The 16,888-nt window shown below is 38.2% G+C and overlaps 1 non-coding gene across 1 annotated transcript; it reads left to right on the top strand.

Annotated features, from left to right (window-relative positions):
• Positions 1–3,584: 3,584 nt before the first annotated feature.
• Positions 3,585–3,691, top strand: LOC127099493 (small nucleolar RNA R71). The gene has a single exon (XR_007793989.1). It is a non-coding gene; the product is annotated as a small nucleolar RNA R71 (small nucleolar RNA).
• Positions 3,692–16,888: the final 13,197 nt, after the last annotated feature.

Genomic DNA, 16,888 nt, shown 5'->3' with positions numbered 1-16,888 from the left:
GAGCCTCTTTTGAAAAGTAAAGGGTCGTCCCAGTAGTAATGTTTTATGTCATGGAAGAATCGTTTCTTTTGTTGGTAGGATAAATCAAGTGGAACCACTCCGGCGGCTAAATAATTGACAAAATCAGCGTACCATGGTGTAACACATACAGCCAAGGTGGTATCTACCTGTTTGTCAGCTCTATTTTCTTCCAAATTAGCTATAAGTTTATCGTACGAGAAATCATCGTTGATCGATGTTCTTTCCAGTTCCAGGTTTTCAAGTCTAGAGGGGTGATCTGCTACTACGTTTTCAGTTCCTTTTTTATCTTTGATTTCCAAATCAAATTCTTGTAGCAACAAGATCCACCTTAGGAGTCTAGGTTTAGCGTCCTTTTTTGTTAAGAGGTACTTAATGGCAGCGTGATCAGTGTAAACGATTATTTTAGCTCCGACCAAGTAGGAACGAAATTTATCTAGTGCAAATACTACTGCTAAAAGTTCTTTCTCGGTCGTGGCGTAATTCATTTGCGCTTCATCTAGAGTTCTACTCGCATAATATATGACGTGAAGTTTTTTATCCTTTCGTTGTCCTAAAACAGCGCCTACGGCGTAGTCACTTGCGTCACACATTATTTCGAAAGGTTCATTCTAATCCGGGGTCTGCATTATGGGCGCGGAGATCAATGCTTGTTTAAGTGTTTGAAATGCTTCTAAACATTTATTGTCGAAGATGAATTCAGCGTCTTTCATTAATAATTCGGTTAAAGGTTTAGTTATTTTAGAGAAATCTTTAATGAATCATCGGTAAAAATCGGCATGTCCTAAGAAGCTTCGTATTTCCCTCACAGTTTTCGGAGGTTGAAGGTTTTCGATTACTTCTATTTTGGCTTTGTCTACTTCAATTCCTCTATTTGATATGATGTGTCCTAAAACAATTCCTTCTTGTACCATAAAGTGACATTTTTCCCAATTAAGTACTAGGTTTACTTTTACACATCGTTCTAGAACTCTTTCTAGGTTTTCAAGACATTCTTCGAAACTTTGCTCGCATACGGAAAAGTCATCCATAAAGACTTCCATGATGTTTTCGAGAAAATCGGCGAATATTGCCATCATGCATCTTTGGAAAGTTGCAGGAGCATTTCACAAGCCAAACGGCATTCGTCGATAAGCGAAGGTACCAAAAGGACATGTGAATGTTGTCTTTTCTTGGTCATCAGGATGAATTGGTATTTGAAAACCTGAGTAACCGTCCAGATAGCAGAAATGAGAATGCTTGGCTAGTCGTTCTAACATCTGGTCTATGAATGGTAAAGGAAAATGATCTTTTCGGGTTGCTTTGTTTAGCTTTCTATAATCAATGCACATTCTCCATCCCGATTCAATTCGTTTGGTTATAGTTTCTCCTTTTTCATTTTCGATCACTATTATACCTCCTTTCTTTGGTACTACGTGTACAGGACTAACCCATTTGCTATCGGATATAGGATATATGATACCTGCCTCTAATAACTTCGTTACTTCCTTCTTCACTACCTCACTCATGATCGAGTTTAGTCTCCTCTGATGTTCCCTAGAAGTTTTACAGTCTTCTTATAGCATGATGCGGTGCATACAAATAGAAGAACTTATCCCTTTAAGATCGGTGATGTTGTATCCTAGTGCGGTTGGATATTTTCTTAAGATATGTAGGAGTTTTTCGGTTTCAAGTTTTCCTAGGTCTGCATTGACTATTACTGGTCGTTCAAGTTCTAAGTCTAGGAATTCATATCTCGGATTTTTGGGAAGTGTTTTCAGGTCGAGGGTTGGTTTCTTAAGGCATTGCGTAGGATCTGATGTTATTGCTAAACATTGGTTCAGTCTGTCTTCTACACGATAGTCGGACAAATCGTCATTTTCGAATTATGTTTCTTTTATGCATTTATCGATGATATCCATGAAGTAACATGTGTCTTCTATTGCAGGTGCTTTCAAAAATTAGGACAGAATAAACTCAATTTTCTCTTCTCCTACTTCGAAAGTGAGTCGTCCTCGTTTTACGTCTATGATAGCACCGGCAGTTGCTAAGAAGGGTCTTCCCAATATAATGGGGGTAACTTCATCTTCTCTTATGTCCATAATTATAAAATCGGTGGGAATGTAGAATTGACCTATGCGCACGGGAACGTTTTCAAGAATTTCTACGGGATATCTAACGGAACGATCTGTTAATTGCACAGACATTTTAGTTGGTCTTAATTCTCCCATTTCAAGTTTCTTGCATATGGACAAGGGCATAACACTGATACCGGATCCTAAATCGCATAAAGCTTTGTCTATGACAAATTTTCCTATATGACAGGGTATAGAAAAACTACCAGGATCTTTAAGTTTAGGAGGCATATTTTGGATTATTGCGCTACACTCAGCAGTGAGTGTAACAATTTCGTTATCTTCAAGTTTCCTTTTATTAGATAAAATTTCTTTTAAGAACTTAGCATATGAGGGCATTTGTGTAATAGCTTATGTAAAAGGAATTGTGACGTTTAATTGTTTCAGTAGGTCAATAAATTTTTTAAATTGGCCCGCGTTTTTGGTTTTAATTAGCCTTTGAGGATAAGGGATGGGTGGTTTGTATGGCGGTGGAGGTACATAAGGTTCTTTTTTTTCTACGGTTTCCTTATTACACTCTTCCTTTTCTTTGGGTTTACCTTCTTCCTCAGTTGACTTTTTAGAGTTTTCGTTCTCAATCCTTGGGTCAGATGGTCCTTCTACCTCTGTACCACTTCGTAATATAATTGCATGAGCGTGACCTTTTGGATTAGGTTGTGGCTGTCCAGGAAATGTACCAGTTGGGGCAGCAGTAGACGCTTGTTGTTGAGCTACTTGTGAGATTTGTGTTTCAAGCATTTTGTTATGGGTAGCCAGGGCATCTACTTTACTTGCTAGTTATTTAATTTGTTCACTAGTGTGTACATTCTGGTTTAAGAATTCTTTATTAGTTTGCTGTTGAGAAGCTATGAAGTTCTCCATCATGATTTCCAAGTTGGATTTCCTAGGAACGTTATTGTTAGGTGTAGATGGGTCGGCTTTTGATATCCAGGTGGTACAACTGGAGCTTGACTGGGAGCTTGACCTGGTGCGTATAAAGCGTTGTTACTTTTATACGAGAAATTAGGATGGTTCTTCCAGTTTGAGTTATAGGTATGCGAGTAAGGATTTCCTTGAACATAGTTCACCTGATCTATTTGAATTCCTGTTAGGAGTTGACAATCTGTAGGAGTGTGACCTTGAATTCCACAGACCTCGCAATTTTGAGTTACGGCAACCACGGTGGCTGGAGGTGATACATTTAAACTTTCAATTTTCTGGGCAAGAGCATCCACTTTTGCATTAACATGATCAAGGCTACTTATCTCGTACATGCCACCTTTTGTTTGAGGTTTTTCTACCATTGTTCGGTCGCTTCCCCACTGATAATGATTTTGGGCCATGCTCTCGATAAGTTGATAAGCGTCGGTGTAAGGTTTATCCATAAGCGCACCACCGGCGGCGACATCTATTGTTAACCTTGTGTTGTACAAGAGACCATTGTAGAAGGTGTGAATTACTAACCAGTCCTCTAAACCATGATGTGGACAAAGTCTCATCATGTCCTTGTATCTTTCTCATGCTTCAAAAAGAGATTCGTTATCTTTTTGCTTAAATCCATTTATCTGGGCTCTCAACATAGTTGTTTTGCTTGGAGGAAAATATCGGGCAAGAAAGACTTTCTTCAACTCATTCCATGTGGTGACTGAGTTGGAAGGAAGAGACTGAAGCCATCTTCTAGTTATATCTCTTAACGAGAAAGGAAAGAGACGAAGTCGAATTGCCTCTGAAGTGACACCATTAGCTTTAACAGTGTCAGCGTATTGGACAAATACGGATAAATGAAGGTTTGGATCCTCGGTAGGATTTCCAGAAAATTGATTCTGTTGCACTGCCTGCAAAAACGAAGGTTTAAGTTCGAAGTTGTTCGCTTCGATTGCGGGTGGAGCAATACTCGAATGCGGCTCATCCTGTGATGGAGCAGCGTAATCTCGAAGAGCACGAGCTGGTTCGGCCATCGCTGGTATCGTTAAAGGAAGGAGATTTTTGAGATCAGGAACTTCGATTGGAGGAAGATTGTTTTTGGCACGATACTCCCGAATTCGTCGTAATAATCGGAGCTATCGTTCGACGTCGTTGATTCGTAAGTAGTACGGCTCGCCTTGTGAGCGAGTGTGTGGCATAAAAATCAATGAAAAAAGGGAAAAAAAATAAAAATTGCCTTAGTCTCTACAGCGTAACATAAGAGTTTCGATATCGACTAAATAAAAGTCCCCGGCAACGGCGCCAAAAACTTGATCGCGTCTTTATGAGTCTATCGGGGTACTAACTGCAAGTGCACAGTCTAATCGCGTAGTTTTAAAAGATATCGATCCCACAGGGACTTAATGAATCGATTTACCGTTTTTCTAGGGTTACTGCGTAAAGCTAAGGCGTTTGATACTTTAATGATTAGGGGGAAAAGTACAACTAAATTTGGATCTAGCTAAAATTCAAATAATATGGATATCAGTATGTAGTTCGTCGTAATTGGGGAATCAAATCTTCGTTGGTCTTTTTCTTAATTTTAAAATAAGTCTTTTCAGTAAACACTATTAATTAAAAGTCTTTTCCTCAAACTCTCGCTCTGTTGAATTAGACTATGACTTTATATTTTAACGTACGCTCTCACTATTTCGTTAAATCTAAAATCACTTTTGAAAATAATAGAATCTATGGAAACTCCTTTTGAGAAAATACTAACCGTTTAAACGCCCTCGTCTCAAACTCTCGCTCTGTTGACTTAGATTATATGATTAAACTTAAATGCTTAACTCTCGTCCTCACATTTAACTTTTAAAAATAATTTTTGAAAATGATTAGAATTTAATTAACCTTAAAAATTGCTTTCGCCCTGATTTAAAGTTAATGTTCAATTTACACTGTCCAGTTAAAAGCTCAAACCGTCGTTCTATTGATTTTAACTTCTTTATGTCTTTTACTCTCGTACAAAAACCTTGGTATTAACTTTGTAAATTGAGACCAGAAAAAGAGTGACTATATTCTGAAATAAATTTAAACCAACTCAATTTGGATTCCTTTATTCCGCTTACTTTACATACCGATATCTAAATTAATTAGCCAAACATGATAAACATGCATAAACAATAATCATGCATAAATACGACCATATCAAACAAACAATATATATAAACAGCGGGACAAAGCATATGTAAATTAAAACTATAAATCAATTAATTAATGAACCTGGAAAAATACTAGAAATCTGTGGTTCTATCTCCTACGCTTCGGTGCTCGAACACTCCACCACAAGTCGGTTGAATTTGTTCTTCACAATTCTCGATCAGATAGGAAAGTAAAAACAAGGAAATAAAATACTATGATCTAACGTAAGGTTAGATCCAGTAAAAATTACACAATAATTTCCGGTGTAGAAACTATCGTGAGAAAATAAATTGTATGCTTCGGAATTAAATTAGAAAAGAAAAGAAGAAATAAATTGCTTGAAAAATTAGAATGCTGGAAAAATAATGCTGGAAAAGTTGTACGGAGGAGAGAGAGCTTCCATTGGCTTTTATGAGGTTTATTTATATTCACCTCCCAAAAATAACTGTTTCCTAGAATGGGTCTTCAGTGTGGTTTAAAACGTCTACGAGTGCATGAGAGAATTTAGGGGAAACCATCCACTCTGTTACGCACGTAAAGCCTAAAATATAGGATGGAATGTGTGACGTCCGTCACACTATGTGTTACGGTCGTAACACTAGGTTTTAGGACGTGGCGATCAGCACGTGCTTGTTGCGATCGTGGCAGCAATCTTTTTTTTGTTCCAAGCGTGGGTTGGGCTTTGGTGCTTCAGCTTGCTGCTTTTCCTAGAAAATCTTCTTTTTACACCCCTTTTCTTTCTTTTTCACACGTGCTTTAAATAATGATACCTGAAATAAATAATAAGAAAATACCGAGTAATATCGAATAATATGAAATAAATTGAATCAAATAACGATATAATTTAATTAAATCAAGTCTAAAAATGTGATATAGTTTCATGTTATCAGTAACGATTCTATCACTGATCATGCCCATTCGTAAGGATCACTAAATGGAGAAAAATTTAAATTCTGCTGCGCCTTGGATGGCAATTCTCCTTCAGTGGTATCAGAGCAACTTACGAAACCATGAATCTGATAATTGTTTTTGTTCTGTATTAATATGATTAAAGACAGAATGAATCAAAGATTAAATTGAGATTGATCAAGTTATATATATATATAATATATGTAATCCTAATGCAAAATACATTATATATGATATAGTGTTCTCGTTTCGTTCATTCAAACACTCAACGATTATTTTCCTTTGAGCGATCAATGGTCATTTGCTTCTTGATTCGACATTAGTATGGTTAAGCAATGACATGTTGATCAATCATACTGAATTAACAATCGAGATGTGTTTGACGGTCTGAAATTGGTGCATCAGGGTTAGTGACGGCACAAGGGTTGTGTTGTCAGAGAGTTATGCGATTGGGGTTGTGACTGCACAAGAGTTGTGCTTTCTAAACACTTTTGGAACAGTGTTAACCGGTTAACACATATGGTTAACCGGTTAACACAATACGAAATAAAAAAAAATTAAGGTTTTCAAACAGTGTTAACCGGTTAACGCATTTGGTTAACCGGTTAACGCAAGGCGGAAAACAGTTTTCCAAAAGATTTTCAAACAGTGTTAACCGGTTAACGCATTTGGTTAACCGGTTAACGCAAGGCAGAAAAGAATTTTCTAATAGTTTTTCAAACAGTGTTAACCGGTTAACGCAAGGCAAAATTCACCCGTTCGGCTAACTCAGTGTTTTAAAAGTATCAAGTGTTGATGCGAAAAACGACGTCGATTTTAAATGAATTGTTCATTAAAATTTCGGCTTTGCGTAGTGTGATCGGTCGTCGAAATTTAATTTGGTTTTAATTAATTAAAGGAATTAATAATAATAATAATAAGGTGTTTATTATTGGCTTGTGGTGATCGGTTATGATCTTAGTTTTCCTTTATTCTGCTTTGGGTTTTAAAATACGACCTGCGTGTCGTGCCTCTCTCTTTATTTCCTAAATGTAACTTCTTTTCTCATCTCACTCCCTCGTATGTAAAACGAGTTTCTTTTGTAATGTAATGATATGAAGAAAGCAAAGAAGTCAGTGCCAAAGGAGGACAACCTTGAAGATCTTGCTTGGGGAAGCTTAGATCGTTATTATGCTAGCTTGGGTTCTCTCATTGGCTTGGGAGAACAATTGCGCTAGGGGCCATAACTGTTTCATTATGTATGTATGTTGATGCATGTGAATGTATGTTGATGCATGTGAGAGGCGATTTATATGATAAATAAGCCAGTGAGATCAGAAAAATTGCAATTCCCTCAAATTAAATATTAAGTTTATGCTTTCCAAGTTTTAACACTCATCAAGACTAGTATCGGATAATGTAGGTTTCGCCTACGCGAGGTGCATGTTCTATATTAGTAAGGTGCGATGGGATAATTGTAATACCCAACTGTTAAAACAATGGGTCAAACTTAACTAAACAAATTATAATAAGATTATATATATGTTTAGAAGCAAGAGTTGGGAATGATCCATATGATGGATTGGAATAAGGAGTTATTCACCCAACTGAAATTTTCGAGAGTTGTATGAGATGCAATTGGAAGGAGTTCCTACCTAAATAACCTAGTTTTGTGTAATCCGCCTACGCGGACTTAGAACGAAGTGAAATATGGATCTCGACCCACTAGAAAATCTTCCAACGGGATTTTCCGAATCAAATGATGAGGGTCATTTGTTTTGAGTAAAATAGTGGGAGCATATTTAATTAAAGGCCTAATTAAATATGTCAATGATACTTATATTTTCATTAATCCTTGTGTAGATTACCATGACAACAAACACCTCTAACAACATCTTGCGATCAATCCTTGACAAGAAAAAATTGTCTGGGACAAATTTTCTAGATTGGTATCAAAACCTGAGGATTGTCCTCAAACATGATAAAGGGAAAGGCAAGGAAGTTGCCAAACCCAAACTCATTATTGCTGCTTTGAAGCCTACTGGAAGCATAGAAAAAGAAGGCACCTGCTTCCATTGCGGTAAGACCGCACACTGGAAGAGGAACTGCCCAAAGTACCTGGAAGATAGGAAGAATGGAGTAGAGACTCCAACTTCAGGTATTTTTGTTATTGAAATTAATTTATCTACTTCTGCATCATGGTATTAGATACTGGATGCGGTTCTCACATTTGTACAAATGTGCATGGACTAAGAAGGAGTAGAGATTTGGCAAAAGGTGAAGTCGACCTACGAGTTGGCAATGGAGCAAAGGTTGCTGCCTTAGCCGTAGGAACTTATGAATTTACTTTACCTAGTGGTTTAATAATTCAGTTAGAGAACTGTTATTATGTACCTGCAATTAGCAGGAATATTATTTCCGTTTCTTGTTTGGACAAGTTCGGTTTTTCATTCATAATAAAGAACAATTGTTGTTCAATTTATTTGAATGATATATTCTATGCTACTGCTCAAATGAACAATGGATTATATGTCCTTGATCTTGAAGTGCCAGTTTATAACATTAATACTAAAAGGATGAAACCCAATGAGTTAAATCCAACTTACCTTTGGCATTGTCGATTAGGCCACATAAATGAGAAACACATTTCCAAACTCCATAAAGATGGACTGTTGGACTCTTTTGATTATGAATCATATGAGACATGCAAATCTTGTTTAATTGGAAAGATGACAAAGTCTCCATTCACAGGAAAAGGTGAAAGAGCTAATGATCTGTTGGCCCTCATACATACTGATGTATGTGGACCACTGAACATACCAGCCAGAGGAGGTTTTCAATACTTCATCACATTTACTGATGATTTCAGTAGATATGGTTATGTGTATTTAATGAAACACAAATCAGATTCCTTTGAAAAGTTCAAGGAATTCAAGAATGAAGTACAAAACCAACTAGGTAAGAATATTAAAACTCTTCGATCAGATCGAGGTGGTGAGTATTTAAGCCTAGAGTTTGATGACCATCTAAAAGAGTGTGGGATCCTATCCCAACTTACTCCTCCTGGAACACCCTAATGGAATGGTGTATCTGAGAGAAGAAATCGAACCCTGTTAGACATGGTCCGATCCATGATGAGTCACGCCGATCTTCCAAACTCCTTTTGGGGACATGCACTATTGACAGCAGCTTACACACTTAACCGTGTTCCATCCAAAAAGGTTGAGAAGACACCATATGAGATATGGAGTGGTGAGAGACCACATATGTCTTACATGAAGATTTGGGGTTGCGAAGTTTATGTGAAACGACAAATTTCAACTAAGCTTGAGCCCAAATCTGACAAATGCTTATTTGTGGGGTATCCTAAAGAAACAAGAGGGTATTACTTCTACAATCCTTCTGAGGGCAAAGTGTTTGTCGCTCAAACTGAAGTTTTCCTAGAAAAGGATTTTATTTCCAAAGGAACCAGTGGGAGGAAAGTAGAGCTTGAAGAAATTCAAGAATCACAAAGCATCGATACACCTATGGAGGAATTAGAGCAGGAAACACAAGTGGTTGTGGAAGAGCAACCTTCTCAAGTAGAACAAGACCAGCGTAGGTCAAGCAGGATACGTCACCTACCTGAGAGATATGGATATCTCATAACAGATCAAGATGATGTATTACTCATGGATCAAGATGATCTTGTGACCTACCAAGAGGCCATAACTGGTCCCGAGTCTGAGAAGTGGCTAGAAGCCATGATTTCTGAAATGGATTCCATGTACACAAACCAAGTTTGGACCTTGGTAGAGCCTCCTGTAGGAGTTAATCCTATAGGATGCAAATGGGTCTTCAAAAAGATGACTGATATGGATGGTAAAGTACATACCTATAAGGCAAGACTGGTTGCAAAAGGATATAAACAAATTCATGGGGTTGACTATGATGAGACCTTTTCACCAGTTGCAATGCTTAAATCTGTTCGGATTTTACTTGCTATCGCTGCATATCATGATTATGAACTATGGCAGATGGATGTCAAAACTGCTTTCCTTAATGGGAATCTTCTTGAGGATGTGTACATGACACAGCCTGAAGGATTTGACATACCAGAAGAAGCCCAAAAGATATGTAAGCTACAAAGATCAATCTATGGATTGAAGCAAGCTTCCAGAAGCTGGAATCTTCGTTTTGATGAAACGGTAAAACAATATGGATTCATCAAGAACAAAGATGAGCCTTGTGTCTACAAGAAGGTTAATGGGAGCATGATCGTGTTCCTGGTGTTATATGTAGATGACATATTACTCATTGGAAACGATGTCCCTACCCTGCAACAAGTAAAGTCTTGGTTGGGGAAATTCTTTTCTATGAAGGACCTAGGTGAAGCAGCCTATATATTAGGAATAAGAATCTATAGAGATAGATCACGAAAACTGCTTGGCCTAAGTCAGAGTACATACATAGACAAAGTGCTGAGACGCTTTAATATGCATGATTCCAAGAAAGGATTCATACCTATGCAACATGGCCTGTGTCTATCTAAAACACAATCCCCTTCAACTAAGGTAGAAAGGGAACGCATGAATAAGATTCCATATGCATCTGCAATAGGATCTATCATGTATGCCATGTTATGTACTCGACCAGATGTCTCGTATGCTTTAAGTGCAACGAGTAGGTACCAATCTGATCCTGGTGATGCCCATTGGATAGCTGTCAAGAATATCCTTAAGTACTTGAGAAGGACTAAGGACTCATTCTTGATATATGGAGGTCAGGAAGAGTTGGCTATAATTGGTTACACCGATGCTAGCTTCCAGACAGATAAGGATGACTTTAGATCGCAATCTGGTTATGTGTTTTGCTTAAATGGTGGCACTGTGAGCTAGAAAAGTTCAAAGCAAGATACAATTGCTGATTCTACAACCGAGGCCGAGTATATTGCTGCCTCAAGTGTAGCAAAGGAAGTTGTTTGGATCAAAAAGTTCATTAGTGAACTTGGCATAGTCCCTAGCATTGTGGATCCCATTGGTCTCTATTATGATAACAATGGTGCTATTGCACAAGCTAAGGAGCCTAGATCTCACCAACGATCCAAACACATACTCAGGCGTTATCACCTCATTCGAGAGATAATAGATGGAGGAGATGTGAAAATATGTAGAGTACCAACACTTGGCAATATTGCTGACCCACTAACAAAGCCTCTTGCGCAGCAGAAGCATAATGGTCATACTAGATCAATGGGCATTAGGGGTATGTCTGATTGGCTCCAGTGCTAGTGGGAGATTGTTGGTGTAAGCCCTAGAGGCCAATACTTTTGGTACTTGTATCGAATTATTTATTAATTAATAAAAGGATTTTTCTTTATTATGGTTGATTAATAAAGTCCCTAGAATAGTTAGTCCATTTAATGCATCAAGTGTGACTTGATCATGAGACCACATTAAACATAAGGACATTATTCTTAAAGTATCCGTAGTCGAGCTTTATTATTAAGTGGGATAACATTAAAGCATTGAGACTATTATGTTTGTAGACTGATGATCACATCTCATGGATCATGGATAAAGAGTTATCAAGTCTTAAACATAGGTATGAATATTACGAGTAATATTTATACCGGATTGACCCGCTATGAGAATACTATATAAAAATTTATGCAAAGTGTCATAAGTTATTCTCATGGTGATAATAGTGTATACCACTCTTCGACCTGAAACCACTATGGACCCTAGATGTAGAGTCGAGTGCTTTGTTGTTGATCCAACGTTGTCCGTAACTGGATGACCATAAAGACAGTTGATGGGTACTCCACAAAGCATGTTGAGGGACATGAGTGACCTAGATGGAATTTGCCCATCCTGCGTAACAGGATAAATGTCTATGGGCCCAATATTGAACTGGACAAGGATGACACAGTCTATACCTTGTTTTCAATATAGACATAAGGGCAAAGGGGTAATTATACACATAATTATTATCACAGGAGGTTTTGTCAGATCACATGACATTTTCGTGTCTTGGGTAGCAGTGATGTGTTGCTAGATACCACTCACTGTTTATTATGTTAAATGCGTGATTTAATATAATTGCCAACGTTGTGAAAACCTACAGGGTCACACACAAAGGACGGATTGATGAGAGATAGAGTAACTAAGGAACATCGTAAGGTATGGTGTACTTAAGTAGAATACGAAGTATGGTAAGGTACCAAATACTTAAGTGATTTTGGCATATTATGAGATATGGGCCAAAATACACTTAAGTGGGCTTTTTTCATTGAAGCCCACACAAGTGGTTCTATAAATAGAACTCTTGTGCAGAAGCATTGTATGGGAATACAACACAACTGAAGAGTTGGAATTTCGTATCTCTCTTTCTCTCACTCAAAGCCTTCATTCATAACAGCTAGCACTACGATTGAAGGAATCCGTTCGTGTGGACTGAGTAGAGACGTTGTCATCGTTCAACGTTCGTGATCGCCACAAGAGGTAACGATTCTATCACTGATCATGCCCATTCGTAAGGATCACTAAATGGAGAAAATTTTAAATTCCGCTGCGCCTTGGATGGCAATTCTCCTCCAAAAATATCCACAGTGGTTGGCCAACATTGTGCCAGTTCCCAAGAAGGACTGAAAGGTTCGCATGTGCGTTGACTATAGAGATCTAAATAAAGACAGTCCTAAGGATGACTTTCCTCTGCCACACATTGACATGTTGGTCGATAGCACCGCCAAGTTCAAGGTCTTCTCTTTCATGGATGGATTTTCCGGTTACAATCAAATCAAAATGGCGCCCGAAGATATGGAAAAAACAACTTTTATTACACCTTGGGGCATATTTTGCTACAAAGTAATGCCTTTCGGCTTGAAGAATGCTGGTGCCACCTATCAACGAGCTATGACTACTCTTTTTCATGACATGATGCATAAAGAGATTGAAGTCTGTGTAGATGATATGATAGCAAAATCAAAGACTGAGGAAGATCGTGTTGAGTATCTTTTGAAACTGTTTCAGCGTTTGAGAAAATACAAACTCCGCTTGAACCCAAACAAATGCACCTTTGGGGTTCGTTCAGGAAAGCTTTTAGGCTTCATCGTCAATCAAAAGGGTATTGAAGTTGATCCCGACAAGGTTAAAGCCATTCAGGAAATGCCAGCACCTCAAACAGAAAAGCAGGTGAGGGGATTCCTTGGACGTTTGAACTACATTTCAAGGTTCATATCTCATATGACTGCTACTTGTGCTCCCATTTTTAAGCTCCTCCCAAAGGATCAAGGTTGTGTTTGGACGGATGATTGTCAAAAAGCCTTCGACAGTATCGAAGAGTATTTGCTAGAACCTCCTATCTTGTCCCCTCCAATTGAGGGAAGACCATTGATTATGTATCTGACTGTACTAGAAGAATCTATGGGTTGTGTCTTGAGTCAACAGGATGAAACGGGAAGAAAAGAGTATCCCATCTATTATTTGAGCAAGAAATTCACTGACTGCGAATCCCGATATTCTATGCTAGAGAAAACTTGTTGTGCTCTGGCTTGGGCTGCCAAGCGTCTCCATCAATATATGATGAATCATACAACTTGGATCTGATTAAGTATATCTTTGAAAAAACCTGCATTGACCGGGAGAATTGCTCGTTGGCAAATGCTCTTGTCCGAATATGACATTGAGTATCACACCCTGAAAGCTATCAAAGGAAGTGTCTTGGCCGATCATTTAGCTCATCAGCCAATCGACGATTATGAGTCTATAAATTTTGAATTTCTAGATGAAGATGTGATGTACTTAAAAGCCAAAGATTACAATGAACCACTGCCAAATGAAGGGCCAGAGCCAGGTTCTCAATGGGGTTTAATATTCGATGGAGCAGTTAATGCTTATGGTAATGGTATTGGGGCATTAATCATCACTCCTCATGGCTCACATATCCCTTTTACTGCAAGATTAACATTCAAGTGCACGAACAACATGGCGGAATATGAAGCCTGCATCATGGGTCTAGATGAAGCCATTGATCTTAGAATAAAAAATCTCGATGTTTATGGAGACTCAGCTCTAGTTGTCAATCAAATTAAAGGAGAATGGGAAATTCGTCAACCCGGCCTAATCCCATATAAAGACTATGCAAGGAGGTTATATACTTTCTTCAATAATATTGAATTTCATCACATCCCTCGTGAGGAAAATCAGATGGCAGATGCCTTGGCAACTTTGGCTTCCATGATCATTGTGAATTGTTGGAATGATGTGCCTAAGATCGATGTTATGCGTCTTGATAGACCTGCTCATGTATTTGCAATGGAAGAAGTCCTTGGTGACAAGTCGTGGTACCATGACATCAAGTGTTATCTCCAGAGTCAAGAATACCCACCTAGCGCATCAAACAAAGATAAGAAGACCTTAAGAAGACTGGCTAATAACTTCTTTCTGAACGAAGAAGTGCTATACAAGAGAAACTTTGACATGGTTCTACTCAGATGCGTGGATAGACACGAAGCAGACCTGTTGATGCAAGAAGTTCATGAAGGTTCCTTTGGTACTCACTCCAACGGACACGCAATGGCTAAAAAAATGTTAAGAGCGGGTTACTATTGGCTGACAATGGAAGCTGACTGTTGCAAGTATGTGAAGAAGTGTCATAAATGCCAAATTTATGCTGACAAGATACATGTACCTCCGAATCTGCTTAACGTTCTCTCTTCTCCATGGCCTTTCTCTATGTGGGGCATCGACATGATTGGTATGATTGAGCCCAAAGCTTCCAACGGACATCGTTTCATTATGGTGGCTATTGATTATTTCACAAAGTGGGTCGAAGCGGCCTCATACGCAAATGTGACCAAGCAGGTGGTAGTTAGATTTATCAAGAATTAACTTATTTGTCGTTATGTTGTGCCAAGCAGAATCATCACTGATAATGGTTCAAACCTGAACAATAAAATGATGAAGGAAATGTGTGAAGAGTTCAAGATTGAACATCATAATTCCTCTCCCTACAGACCTAAGATGAACGGTGTTGTTGAAGCTACCAACAAGAACATCAAGAAAATCATCTAGAAGATGGTAGTGACTTATAAGGATTGGCATGAGATGCTCCCTTTTACTTCGCATGGATATCGTACGTCCGTCCGCACTTCAACAGGGGAAAGCCCCTTTTCTCTTGTCTATGGCATGGGAGAAGTGCTCCCAATAGAAGTAGAGATCCCGTCAATGCATGTCTTGATGGAAGCTAAGTTATCGGAAGCTGAATGGTGTCAAAGCAGGTATGACTAACTGAATTTGATTGAAGAAAAGAGGATGACGGCTTTATGCCATGGTCAATTATATCAGCAGAGAATGAAGAAAGCATTCAACAAGAAGGTTCGACCTCACGTATTCAGAGAAGGTGACCTTGTGCTTAAAAAGATTCAATCTTTCATATCTGATTCTAGGGAAAAGTGGACTCCTAATTATGATGGCACATATGTTGTCAAGAAAGCCTTCTCTGGGGGAGCCTTGATTCTTACAAATATGGATGGTGAGGAGCTCCCATGTCCTGTGAATACTGACGCAGTCAAGAAATACTTCTCCTAGAAAAAATAAAAGAATAGCTCGCTAAGTCGAAAACCCAAAAGGGCGGCTTAGGCAAAAATGAGCGTCTCGGTGGACTGAAAACCCGAAAGGGCGGTCCAGGCAAAAATTAGAGACATAAATAGAAAATGATTATCCTGGTAGATTGAAAACCTGAAAAGGAAATCTAGGAAAAACAAAGGATTATGGCAAGTAACTGCATTAGATCAGATTGGATCACTTGAAGAAACGTCTGCCTGTCAAAGCTCTCAACTGGCTCTTATTAGAAGCCCAAATACATATGGAATTCAAATTTGTTAGGGAGAATAGTTTCATTGTATTTTAATGTAGCCTTTTCCCATATTACCATTTTTCTAACTTTGTAAATACCCATGGGATCACGCCATTTACGGATCACCATTCTATCAATAAAATTCGAGACTTATCCATTTATTGGCAATCCTTATTTTATTTTTGCTCCGCGAAAATATCATTTTTATTTTGATAAAAACTCTTGAAACGAATATTTGAAAAAATTGTTTTTTTCTCAAAATAAAATTTTGTTTTGATTTGTGAATGTAAAAAAAGAACGTTCATAGTTAAATCCCCAAGTGGCGAGTAAGTTGTGAAGTGTTGGATGTTGGAACTCAATGTTCCCCAGCAAAGTCTTAAGCCTGGATTTCCTATCAAGCTTTAAAATAAACAATCAAGATTTTTCAAACGATCTTCATTATCCCTGAAAGAATCATTTTGAAGGTTTTCCTGACCAATCTAGACCCGCCATTGGTAGAGTCTACATTTTTTTTTCTCCTGAGTGAAGTCTTCTTCTCCAGAGAAATTGGAACCCAGCAGCAAGATCTTTGCTCCATCAAAGGTTCACATTTCATCCCCAGATGAAGCATTTTCCTCTCCCAGAGAGAATTGGACCCCGCGACGAGACTTTTCTCCTTTGATGACCTTTAACTCATCTCTAGTGATGTTTTCCACCTTAATGAGACTAGCCAAATGTTGAGTTATGAAACATATTATGTCCCCAACGTGTGTGTTTTGTCTGTTTTTGTCAGCATAAACATAACGTGCATACATGCATATATACATACATGCATCTATATCATGAATAACCAAATTCACATCCATTTTTTGCATTCCTTGATGACATTTACCTCGATTTCTATATGTTCATCCTTGGGTGTTATGTTTCCTTCCCTATAGGAGTCATCAACCTTAAGCAGAGAATTT

Source organism: Lathyrus oleraceus, chromosome 6 (genome assembly GCF_024323335.1).
Source record: "Lathyrus oleraceus cultivar Zhongwan6 chromosome 6, CAAS_Psat_ZW6_1.0, whole genome shotgun sequence".
Taxonomy (NCBI): Eukaryota; Viridiplantae; Streptophyta; class Magnoliopsida; order Fabales; family Fabaceae; genus Lathyrus; species Lathyrus oleraceus.
Note: the sequence above shows the minus strand (reverse complement) of the source record. Positions and strands in the feature narration are given on the sequence as shown.